The following is a 12,009-nucleotide window of genomic DNA, read 5'->3' on the forward strand; positions in this document are numbered from 1 at the left end:
CTCACCTGCTCTTGCCTCCTTCCCATCCCCAAGAAAGCCTTTGAATCCATCTCAAACTCACCACCCACATGTAAATGGGAAAACAGACCTGTTACAAATGTATTTTTCCATTTCAGGAGGCAGAGCTACTGCTCACTAATGTTCTGGTTATGGGGAAAACGGCTCAGCATAAATCATTTGGCATGGATACGTACATCAGTGTTCTCTCTCTCTCTCTCTCTCTCTCTCTCTCTCTCTCTCACACACACACACACACACACACACACTTACTAGAGTCCAAGCCATAGAATTGTAGCCCTGCAATGCAGAAAACTCAGCTAAAGCATCCATGACAGATGGACATCCAGCCTCTGCTTTAAAACCTCCAAGGAGAGTTCACAACCTCCCAAGAGAGACCGTTCCACAGTCCAAGTCATGTTGCACCAGTTCCTTATTTCATCTACCACTTCCACTTGTCATGACATCTTCTAAAGCATCGAGGCAGAATTGGCCCTGCTGGAAAAGCAGAGAGAAATCTTGAGTCACTCCTAAAATTATAGAGCTGGAAGGGCCCCAAAGAGTCATTTAGTCCAATCCCCTGCAATGCAGGAACTATGTCCTTTATGTTACATGAGCAAAGCAGACCAGTGAAAGAAGCAGAAATAATATAGTGTTTTGTGTTTTTCTTATAAATTCTGGTGGTCTGGTTGGGTTTTTTTTGCATGCAGTTTGATGGCATCATTTAACTTCTGGCTGCTCCCCCTAATTTGTCTCTCCTAGCTCCCCCTGAGGCAGCATTGCCTCATGGGAGATTGCTAGCACTGAGTAAGAAAACACATTGAAAGAGTTAATTCCAGTCCTCTTTGTTTCCTTTCTGCATTCCTTCGCTGCAGGGAATGTAGCCTTACAGCCATTTATGCTGCTACAGCAGCAACAGCAGGGATTCTGTGCAAGCGCTCTGTGTGAAAGCAGGATGGAATGGTATCTTCTCCGAAAGAGCCAGCAAATTGAATTACTTGATTGGTGAAGTAAGATGGGGTAGGGGTTGGGGGAAGAGAAACATGTCCTCAAGGGTAGACAACAGAACGTACCCCTTATGGAGAAAAAGAGCTGATGATATCAACAAGGACATTACAAGGAAAGAAGGCCCTGTCTTCTGCCTCATCAGTTAACCTCTGTTACAAAGCCATGCAGAGCAACTGATTGAACAGGATCACACAAACAGGTGTAAAAGCCAGCAGGGATGCCAGTACTGGTACATTGTATCTGGATTGGGGCCCCTGCATCTCTCCTCCCTCCCCCAACAAGAATCGCTGCTTGTGTACATATATTAACTTAGCCTAGCTTACCACACAGGTCTGTTGCAAATATTAAAAGGGGGGGGGGAGTAAAACATACGCAGCCGTAAGCTCCTGGGTGGAAAAGGAAGATAGAAATGTATGTCACAGAGCACATTGTTAAACTATGGGGTGCGCAATGATGGCTACCATATTGGATGGCTTTAAAAGATTAGACAAATTTGTGGTGGATAAGGCTGCCTGTGGCTACTAGCCAAAGCATTTATGTTCTGTCTCCTTGTTGGCTACCACAGAAGGAAACCACCCTGGGTGGGGTTCAAGGCAACCTATGGAGACTTGTCTACTTTCCATCTCCTACCACAGCTTGTCTCCTGGATGTTCATAGATAGCAGTAAGCATCTTAGACTGTGAGACAGGCTGGGCACCCAGAAATACACACCTTGCTGCTCTGAGGTACTTGGTGGAAAGTTCTGACCCCTAAACTCTCAGGTCCTGGTGAAACTCCAGAAACCCACTCCTTCCTCGTATCCTTTTTTCGGAAAGGATAATTTTCTGCATTTCTTTCTTTCCGCTTCTCTCTGCCTCCTCTCAGGGTTGGCCCACACATGAGGCAAGGTGAAATGACCATCCCAGGTGGCAGGATCCACAGGGGTAGCAGATCCCAATGTAGATCTTTCCACCACACTCATTCCTGATATAGACCTTCACTCACCCCTTTTTTCCTGGCAGGGAGCGGGGGCAGTATTTTGTGGTTCACCTCAAGTGTCAAAATTCCTTGGACTGGCCCTGCCTCTTCCATTTCCCAACTTTCATGACATTTTGCACAGCCATTGCATTCAAGTTTCCCACAATTTGTATAGGTTTCTATTGCAGCTAGCTAGATCCCTAGCATCACTTTCCACTCCTTCTACAGGAATAGTAAATTTCCCCACCTCTACCTCTGTCACATCAACAAGTTAAGTGTCTGCTGCTGATCCCGCCAAAGTGAGTTGTGAAGCCCATGCTCAATTTTCCTCAAATGAACTCTCCTACAGTTATTGCAAAAATTATATGAAACAATAGAAAGGATATGATATCATGTCCTTTGTTACATTTCTCAGAAGTATTATATCCACATATATAAAGAATTAAGACTTGGGGCATGTGGTGGAGCTGTCACACAACACACCAAGCACACAAACAGCACATCTCCATTTTTCAGCATCGTTTCAGAATCATGTGAATTTACCTTTGCCCTCTGGCAAATAAAACATGTGAAAAACCAGTGTTGCTATGTTCTGGATTTCAAAAGAGAAAGATTCAGACTTCTGACAGGCTTTGAAAGATGGAAGTGTGCTATTTCATCTACTATGAAAATTGGCTTTCAGCTACAGAAAGTATGGCATTATGTAAAATGATAGATTGCATACATTTGATACAAGCAAACATCAAGGACATCTTGTCGTCAATGTTTATCACTTTTGCAGCAGTCTTAGTTTTGAGACACGATTCAGTACCTGCTAAAGACTAACAAATATTTACATGAACAATAAAAGGGTGCTTCATAGGTACGTTTAATGTGACGAGTGTTGAAGTGGGATGTGTATCACAAACGATTACATAATTTGAAACCTGTGCTGTATGACAACTCCAGATTCTGTTGTATTTCTTCAAGATGGCTACTGCATGGAAGGCAGTTGAAAAGGTTGGAATGCCTGTTCTTACAAACCATTTGAAAACACACCATGGTGGGCCACAAGTAATCTATGGGTTTAATGGAATGATTGCTGTAGCATGCATTACTTTACCATTTCAATTCCACGTGTTTTCTCAGCAATGCTGTGATGTAGGTTTTGCTGGGAAACAATAATTTGTCCAATAGACTTCAAGGCTGAGTTGGAATTTGCACCTCATTTTCCCATGCCGTACAGTACTTAGAACAATAGTCAATCCTGCCCTGTTAAGAATTACATTGACTTGGAATCTATTTTCCCAGGAACTCTGCATCTGAAATGCTGCCACTCGTGGAAGGAAGCCAGAAATTCCTTCTTTCTGTGCACCCCTTTCTGTCCTCTGAAAATTTGCTCTAGAGGATGGGAAATCTTCCACAACACTGCAAGAGGTGGCCGGGGGGGGGGGGGAGTACAGAGAAAAATAGGAAATGGGAGAAAATCACCTCCTCCTCTTCTGCTGGTGGTAGCTCCTGCTAGATCAGAACTCCTTGAAGGAGCTCATTCATAGATGAGCAAATCAGGATCCAAGCCACAGTGTGCTGTGCTTCTGAGAACCCATATTGTGAGTTCTACAGTTCGGAAAAGGAATGCACTGTTTAATAGCCACCCCACTGCCTGTGGAGCATTTTTAAGATGAAGGGACGGAACCAACAGGTTTATTTCTATATCTAAGAGTGTCATGGTGATTGAACAAGCTATTTTTGTAGGTCAGGTCATTGCACAAACTACCTTGCCGGCTTATTAGTGTAAACCAGAGGAACTGGCAGACTGCTGCACACCTCAGCACAGGATGGTGCCCAGTTCAATCTCAGAGGTTGTATTTATGCAGCAGAAAGATATAGAACTCATTAACTTGTTTCCCCTGTGCAAGGTACTCTTTTCCCCTGGAAAGAAATATTGCACATTGACAGAACTATATTGTGAAGTGCTTCTTATATGCTGTGCCCTTCCCCCTGCAACACCCTCAATGCTCTTATGAATGAAGGTAGTGCTTTTGTGGTTTGCTGATATAAACAGGATAGCAAAAAAACCAACAAGTCAACAGCTATTTTAATGGTTTTATCCTGGGAAGATGTAAGCTTTTAGAATCTCACACCATTTACAAGTAGAGCATCCTGGCAAAAATGGACCACTTGGCACTCTTTCTCCAAGGAACTTAATTCAAGCTGGTACTGAGTGTAATTGGGATAGGACGAGCGTTCGCAGCTAGGCAGGAGAAGGAACAGCAACAGTCAGAATTCATGGTTCATTAAAACGCCGTTGTTTACCATTCTCTCCGTGGCTGTCATAATCAATCACTCTTCTTAACAGTTATTTGCTAATAAATGCTTCTGCTTTTCATGCTTCAATATACACAGCACGCAGGAGCCATTTGTCACTAACGTTCAACAAAAGAGCCCCTGCTGTCAGGTCACACAGCATCAGCAAGACATTTTATATTTCAAACGGGAAAGTGAAGAAATTTTAGTGTATGGGACCAAAGATTCAGCAAAGCCCAATGGCCTTCATTTTCCCCAAAATAGTATATTTTAAGACAGTTGTGGTTATTTGCAGTGTTATTAGCATTGGATAAATGCTCGTCTTCACCGACACTGGGTAGGGCCCAAGATTGGGGGGTCCAGTGTGTGTTGCATGTGTGTGATGTCATACATGTGATATGCATACATGTGACATCATGTATGTCACACATGTCTTCCAACGCCATGCAGGATGGACTGACATGTTCTAGCAGAAGGCTGTTTTGGCCTGCACTGTGTCACAGACCCTCCAAGGGTTCCTATTTTCCAGGGATGTCCCTGATTTAGAGAAGTTGTCCCCATTTCTGATTTGATCCAGGCATGTCCTGCTTTTCCTTAAGATGTCCTTATTTTCATTGGAGAAATGTTGGAAGGTATGGAGTTATCCAACCCCCGAGTCCTTGGAAGGCAATCCTGTATGGGAAAGTTTTTAAAATGTTTAATGCATGGGTATGCAAACTAAGGCCCAGAGGCCGGATCTGGCCCAATCGCCTTCTAAATCTGGTCTGAGGACGGTCCAGGAATCAGCATGTTTTTACATGAATAGAATGTGTCCTTTGATTTAAAATGCATCTCTGGGTTATTTGTGGGGCATAGGAATTCATTCATTATTATTATTATTTTCAAAATATAGTCCAGCCCCCCCACAAGGTCCGATCGGCCCCCTGCTGAAAAAGTTTGCTGACCCCTGGTTTAATGTTTTATTATGTTATATAGATATGTATATGTTGGAAGCTGCCCAGAGTGCTGGGGAAAACCAATAAGATGTGTGGGTTATAAATATTAAAATTATCGTTATGGAATGGGACGTCCCTATTTTCATTGGAGAAATGTTGGAGGGTATGGTATCAGGAGATACTGTGATTAGATCTGTGCCTTTATTTATTTGACGTAGGCTGGCCCCAGCTAAAATATTTTCCCAGGGAGGTTCATGAGGTATGGTAGAAAAGGTGTTCATGTGGGACATGCATGGTACTGAATATAAGATCACACATGTTATCTTCTTGACATTCCTAGTATTTTTCAGAAACTGGTGTCTCACATTTTATTCACGTTTCATTCTTGTTTTGCCTCCCTATACAATACAGAATGGCTGGAACATGCCTTTCATTGAAAAACACCATGGAGCCCACTTGCATCCTGCCCGTGCAACTGCAGTGGGAGTCAGCCATCTGTTGCATACAGCCATGATATTATTTGATTGTATATTGTATTATATAATTTAGTTAACCAAACTGTGTCTCTGCTTAGTAGAGAAGCTTTCTTGAAAAGTGGGGTCTGTATTTACTATGCAAATAAGTAAATTTGAACTAAATTACATAGAAATCATATGAAATACAGCATGATCCTTTTGACGTGCAAGAGTTTTTGCAAAAATGGATTTCGGGTCTTTGTGAATCACTTGGGTTAGATGAGAGCTCATGACCATTTTTTTTCTGAGAAACCCATTTGGGGGCAGTTTTTGTCTTTCTTGCTATTCCAGCAATGAACAATATGAAGGAGAGTGTGATTACATAAATTCCATTTTTGTGTGAGAGAGTTGTGCAATATGGGGCAAGATAACACACAAAGAGACACTACAACACACACACACACACACTTCTAAATACAAGGAATTTAGCACATAGGGGAGGCTTACTTCATGGCCACACCTTTAAAATACGTTAATATTGTCTTTCATGGTTCAGTACATCTGTTTGTTATTTCCACAATTCATCCTGCTTTCAGCGTCCATCTGATGAATTAGCTCATCTGAGGTGCCTGAACTAAAAATAGACACTACATCTGTTGAAGTGAAAAGCTTGAATGACTGGCTGTAAAAATCACTACCCAGAAATTTGCAAAGCTGATCAGGCTCTTTCCTCTGTTATGAACATGACAGAGAGCAGGGGAAAGAGAGGGAGAGAAATACATAGAAACCTTCTTTCTGAATTAATAGACTTCTGTTTTTCTTATGCTGGTCAGTCAGAAGATGCTGCGGAAACAAATAACATCAAGAACCTGAAGAACAATTATTGCAGAATGAATGAAAAGACCACAAAGGGAAAAGACCTCCATAATGTTTCTGTAGAGTCACAGTAAGAAATCTTATTAAGAAATGCTTTTAGCAAACTTTGGTCCCCTGCTGTTGTTGGACTACAATTCCCATCATCCCTAGCCAGCAGGACCTCGCCTTTTGCTTTAGGAAGCAGTAAGCTCCTTCTATATTTATGAAATTTCACACTTCCTGCCCCCACATACACACATACGCATGTGCACATACACACCAACTGGCCTCTTGCACCTTGTTAAATACTTCCAGTGCAGTATTCCCATCCTTAGCTTGCTTAGATGCTTTCCCTCACAGAATCTGGCCTACAAGCATCCTGTTGCTGACAGCTTTATGTTCTGAGAAGTTGGAATGTTTCTGAATAATCTAAGACGCCAATCGTATCCAGGAGTTTGACTATGATTTCTTTAGGCTGCCGTCTTATCCTCACTTACCTGGGAGTAAGCCACCTGCCTGAATTCAATGGGACTTGCACCTGAGTAAGGTTGCTTTGTTAGTATTATTAATATTCACATCCAAACTCATCATGTAGAAAAAGAAATGCAAATTAACTGAAGAAACATAAAGAAGCAGAACATTAATTCTGGAAATTAATTCTCAAAGATTTATTTCTAGAAATTAATTCTCAAAAATGAACTTTCACACATTAATCTTAGGCAATCGCATAGATAAACAAGGTGTCTGAAGTAGTGCAACATAAGGCACAGTGACTCATGGAAGAATAAATAAATGAAACGGTGCAAATTTTCTCATCCACACCATGGACTGTGCCAATCCTGAATGTATTGGATTTGTGACCATTATGCTCATTTGCCTTCAGTAGCAGTGAAGCTCTACTGGATGAAGTACAATTGCCTCTGGTCTATTTTGGGGGAACTCTGCAACGTATTTAAGTTTTTCCCTCCTCCTCCGGACGACAGGGACAAGCCTAACTGCCTGATATGTGATGCTAATAACATTGTATCATAGATAAGAAACAATCTCTTAATAACTCACCTCACAGAAGATGCTGTCAGTGAATGCCATACTATGGGTTGCTCTACACATATTTTAGAAGTTCCTCCCATCTTTTTTGCTCTGCTTGTTTGATTATCAGTGACTTGCTACCTTGAAAACTGGATTCAGCATAATGCAATTCCACATATTTATTCAAGATTTTTTCTTTCGATCCTTTGCATCCCCCTTTCCCCCTGAAGTGGTAGAAAGCACTGTTGATTATTGTGCTTATCAATGTGCTAGGCTCAGCTCCTCAGACACGATTCAATTTCTTTACTTGTTTTGAGGCATAAGTATATGTAGGAATCCGTGAGCTGCATGAAAAGCAAAACCCACTCAGCCTCCAGTTAAAGAATGCAGCCTTCAGAACTCACAAGAGCCCTCACTAGAAACAGCAATATTTACAAGTTGTTGCCCTTGGCTGGACCTTATACTCAGAGGCACTGAGGAGCCCCTTACTGTCTGTGTTGTTTTTCTTTTTAAAAAATTTCAGTGTGGCTGTTTGCAGAACTTCAAATGCTTCAAGCCTGCTTAATCTTTCAACGACAAGCTCACCATGTTTTTGAGAATCGACATGGTACAGCCGTAGCTGGCATCTTCCACCTCTAACTTATCTTTGTGCAGCTGTGGATTGCTTTTCTAAACCTCGTAATCTTGTTCTTGTTTTCATTCTTGGTCTATTTCCCATGCACTATAAGTCTTCTGCCAGCAGCGTGTGTGGAATTCTCCTCAAAGCAAACAACTGCATTATAAACCTCACTCTTCTGTATATCTCTACTTGGGGCTAATATTGATATCAAAACAAAACAAATTCCTTCCAGTAGCACCTTAAAGACCAACTAAGTCAGTTCTTGGTATGAGCTTTCGTGTGCATGCACACTTCTTCAGATACGAATCTGAAGAAGTGTGCATGCACACGAAATCTGAAGAAGTGTGCATGCACACGAAAGCTCATACCAAGAACTGACTTAGTTGGTCTTTAAGGTGCTACTGGAAGGAATTTGTTTTGTTTTGACTATGGCAGACCAACACGGCTACCTATCTGTAATTGATATCAAAGTAATCAAGCCGGGGGGGGGGTTGGGGGGAATCTATTTTCCCATAGGAATGTTACAAATAATTCAGTGACTCAATCAACATGACAGATGGATTTACAAATAGCTTGAAAATGAATATCTAAGCCCAATTGTATTCTCTGCCTTGGTGAGAGGAATGAAGATAAGCTCAAGGAGTCTAGCTTGTACAAGAACAACCAAGGTCTAACATCCTTCTGGGATACTGTAGCCTGAAAGCCAATGAAATAAATATCAGTTATCTACAGAATGCAGATATTGGGGCTTGGGACGCTTTCAAAAATAGTACAAAATGCTTGGGGTTGTACATTGCTAAGTGTGAATCCCAAATTACAAGGTAAATGAAGGTGATCCATGGAAGGTTCTTACATTTTCAAGTTGGACTGTGCCATTAATAAGGCATCTTGAGTTGAACCAGGGATTTCTTAAGATTCTGTGTGATTCTGTGGTCTTGGCTATTCTCCCCAACCCTCCCCCCCAAACCCAACCCCCATAGCTGCTGCCTCCCACCCTGCAAGGATTAAAACCTAGATGACTGGGATATGTTAAGGTCTTGGTATGGGGGTAAGGGATGAGAGGTGGCGGGATACCATTCATGTTGATCCAAAACCTAAATGATATGGGACTAATCTGCACTCATGAGCTATAACATTTTAAATGAGTTATAAAAATGTCACATCAGAGGGCACTGTAGAGAAGAGGAGGAGGAGGAGGAGGAGGAGGAGGAGTTTGGACTTGATATCTCGCCTTTCACTCCCCTTAAGGAGTCTCAAAGCGGCTAACAATCTCCTTTCCTTTCTTCCCCCACAAGGTGAGAGAGGCTGAGAGACTTCAGAGAAGTGTGACTAGCCCAAGGTCACCCAGCAGCTGCATGTGGAGGATTGGGGAAGCAAACCCGGTTCACCAGATTACGAGTCCACCGCTCTTAACCACTACACCTCCCGATCTGACTCCAAAGGGAAATTGCATTGGGAACTAATTTTTTTATAGCTTTTTCTAATAGTGTTTTCCAAATCAGTGTAGATCCAGCCATGAGTGGGAATTAGATGAGAACTTCACCTCAGAAATACCAGTTACCCTTGCCTCAGAAATACCAGTTGCCTCATAAATAACAGTTGTCATCTATTGATCAATGACATCCGGGTGGACCATTGTTGCTATTACTGCCCAGACGACTGGCAAAGAATGCTGCCAGTATTTTAATGCCAAAGAAATTGGCATTTGTTTAAACACTTAACATGGTCTTTACCAGGCTTAAGGATAGCAGAAACATGAGCACCATACATTGAATTTAACAAGGGTCATAATTCCAAAGTCTCTTTATAAGCCCCGGGAAGTATAGGGACCAATCAATCAAAATATGCTTGATTCAATCCAGCAGGAAAACTCCTGGAGCTTTCCCAGTCTTTGTACTATCAATAGCATCCTATTTTTTTCTACCTCTAATGGCGTTGTGAGAATTTCCTTCTGTTGCATATCTCGCTGTAGGAGAACCAACTGTGAGGTGGGGCGAGGGAATAAATTCTCAACCCCTGGGATTCTTACCTTTCCTGTATAATTTAGAATAGTACTTTGAAACTCTAAATGTATTTCTTTCGGGTTCTATATACCATACTGTGCTCAACATTAATCAGCGGATTAAAATTCTGAGTTCTTTTTTACACAGTCTCGCTCCACTTTCCCATTGCTCTGAGGCACACATGCCAATGCAGATTCCGCTCAAATAGAATGTAGATTATTCAGTTCATATTTAGCACCTTGCAACATTCAGTGTAGAGCTCCAAGGAAATGGATGCCACAGACTGACTTTAATGTTTTCTCCAAATTTTCCTCCTGCAACATTCTTATGAAAAACATATGCTATAATCCTACCTTGTATGTAAGCCTTGTATGCTTCCATTTCAGTTGCCCAAGATGTGTCCTCCTTGTTTTAAAAATATCCCCAAAGTTGTGTTATAAGTTTTCAACATTCAAAAGTGTAAAGAAAATTAACTACCATAAGCCAAGGGCTTCCACCTCATTAGACAGCTGCATAGCAAGAGAGACTGGTGCATGATCTGAAAGAGCAATTGTCTCAATTTGACGTGTTGTAACGGACAGTAATAAAATAGAATAAAGCCACACATAATCTGATCAAAAACAATTTTGATGTACTAATGGAAAAATATATAATCACACTCTCTACAATGTAATATTCTCCAAGCATCAGCCAATCCACATTCAGATATTTATGCCTTCAATGCTGACCTCATTTAAGAATGAATTTTATAAGGGGGAGTATTCCAGGTTTAATTTAATGTCTCTCACATGCCCCTTCCTCTCTGGGTCCATCCCACTGCTGCAGTCATCAAGGGAAAATAATATTTTCTTCCACAGTCTATATGAGTTTCTGCATGCAAGATGAATTTCACATGGAATTAACTCAAATTGAAGGAGTTATGCAAATCTGAACAATGAAAGTGGCTTCTTTGTAAGAAATTTAATCTTGTGTGAAGCAGCCTTCAATTTTTTCTGTAACTGCACACTTTTCAGGCTGTAAACCTACACCCACATACTTGGGAGTAAGCTTCATTGAACTTAGTTTATTTGTTTGCAGTTTACTTGGGATTTACTTCTGAGTAGCAAGTCATAGGGTTGCATTTTAAAAGACCTTGAGTGTGAAGCACCATCCATTCAGACTGGAATTATTCCAATTATCATATTCAGCCTTTGGATTTTATTATACATTAGTCAATAAAATTAAAGAGCCAGCTCTTATCGGGTGACATTTTCATGTGCAAATCTATCTACAGATGGGTCTAATCACATCTCAACCTTCTCTCTGTGGAAATGATCTGCTCTTGCTCGTTAAGTCTGCACCATTCACAGGCCCTGTTTCTAATATCTGTTAATTTTGTGGCTGTTACTTGGTGACCTCTGCCTAATATTTTTTCATTCTCTTCAGAACACTGCTGCAAGGCAGAACATCATTTTCTCACCACACAAGAGTGTTGTTTACAGATAGGTAGCCGTGTTGGTCTGCCATAGTCAAAACAAAACAAATTCCTTCCAGTAGCACCTTAAAGACCAACTAAGTCAGTTCTTGGTATGAGCTTTCGTGTGCATGCACACTTCTTCAGATACACTGAAACAGAAGTTTCCAGACCCTTCTATATAGTGAGAAGGTGGGGAGGGGTATTACTCAGAAGGGTGGTGGGAATGGGTGATTGGCAGATAGCTGTGATGAGCCTGTTGACGACTCTTAACGACTGCAATAGGTCTTACAGGAAAAAGCAAGGGGTGAAAAGGTGAAAAATGGCTTTGTCATGTATAATGAGATAAGAATCCAAGGTCTTTGTTCAGACCAGGTTTCTCCATGGTTTTAAGTTTGTTTGGTTTTAAGAG

At 41.4% G+C, this 12,009-nt stretch overlaps 2 long non-coding RNA genes across 2 annotated transcripts in view; one reads left to right on the plus strand and one right to left on the minus strand.

Annotated features, from left to right (window-relative positions):
* Positions 1-12,009, plus strand: part of LOC309327649 — a 163,691-nt gene that overhangs the window by 80,883 nt on the left and 70,799 nt on the right. The window lies entirely within an intron of this gene.
* Positions 1,335-12,009, minus strand: part of LOC309327432 — a 200,799-nt gene continuing 190,124 nt past the window's right edge. Inside the window, exon 5 of the long non-coding RNA XR_014150540.1 lies at positions 1,335-1,391. This is a non-coding gene — a long non-coding RNA (uncharacterized lncRNA). The remainder of the gene's footprint in view (positions 1,392-12,009) is intronic.

Source organism: Podarcis erhardii (genome assembly GCF_964252035.2).
Source record: "Podarcis erhardii genome assembly, chromosome: 1".
In the NCBI taxonomy this organism is placed as follows: domain Eukaryota; kingdom Metazoa; phylum Chordata; class Lepidosauria; order Squamata; family Lacertidae; genus Podarcis; species Podarcis erhardii.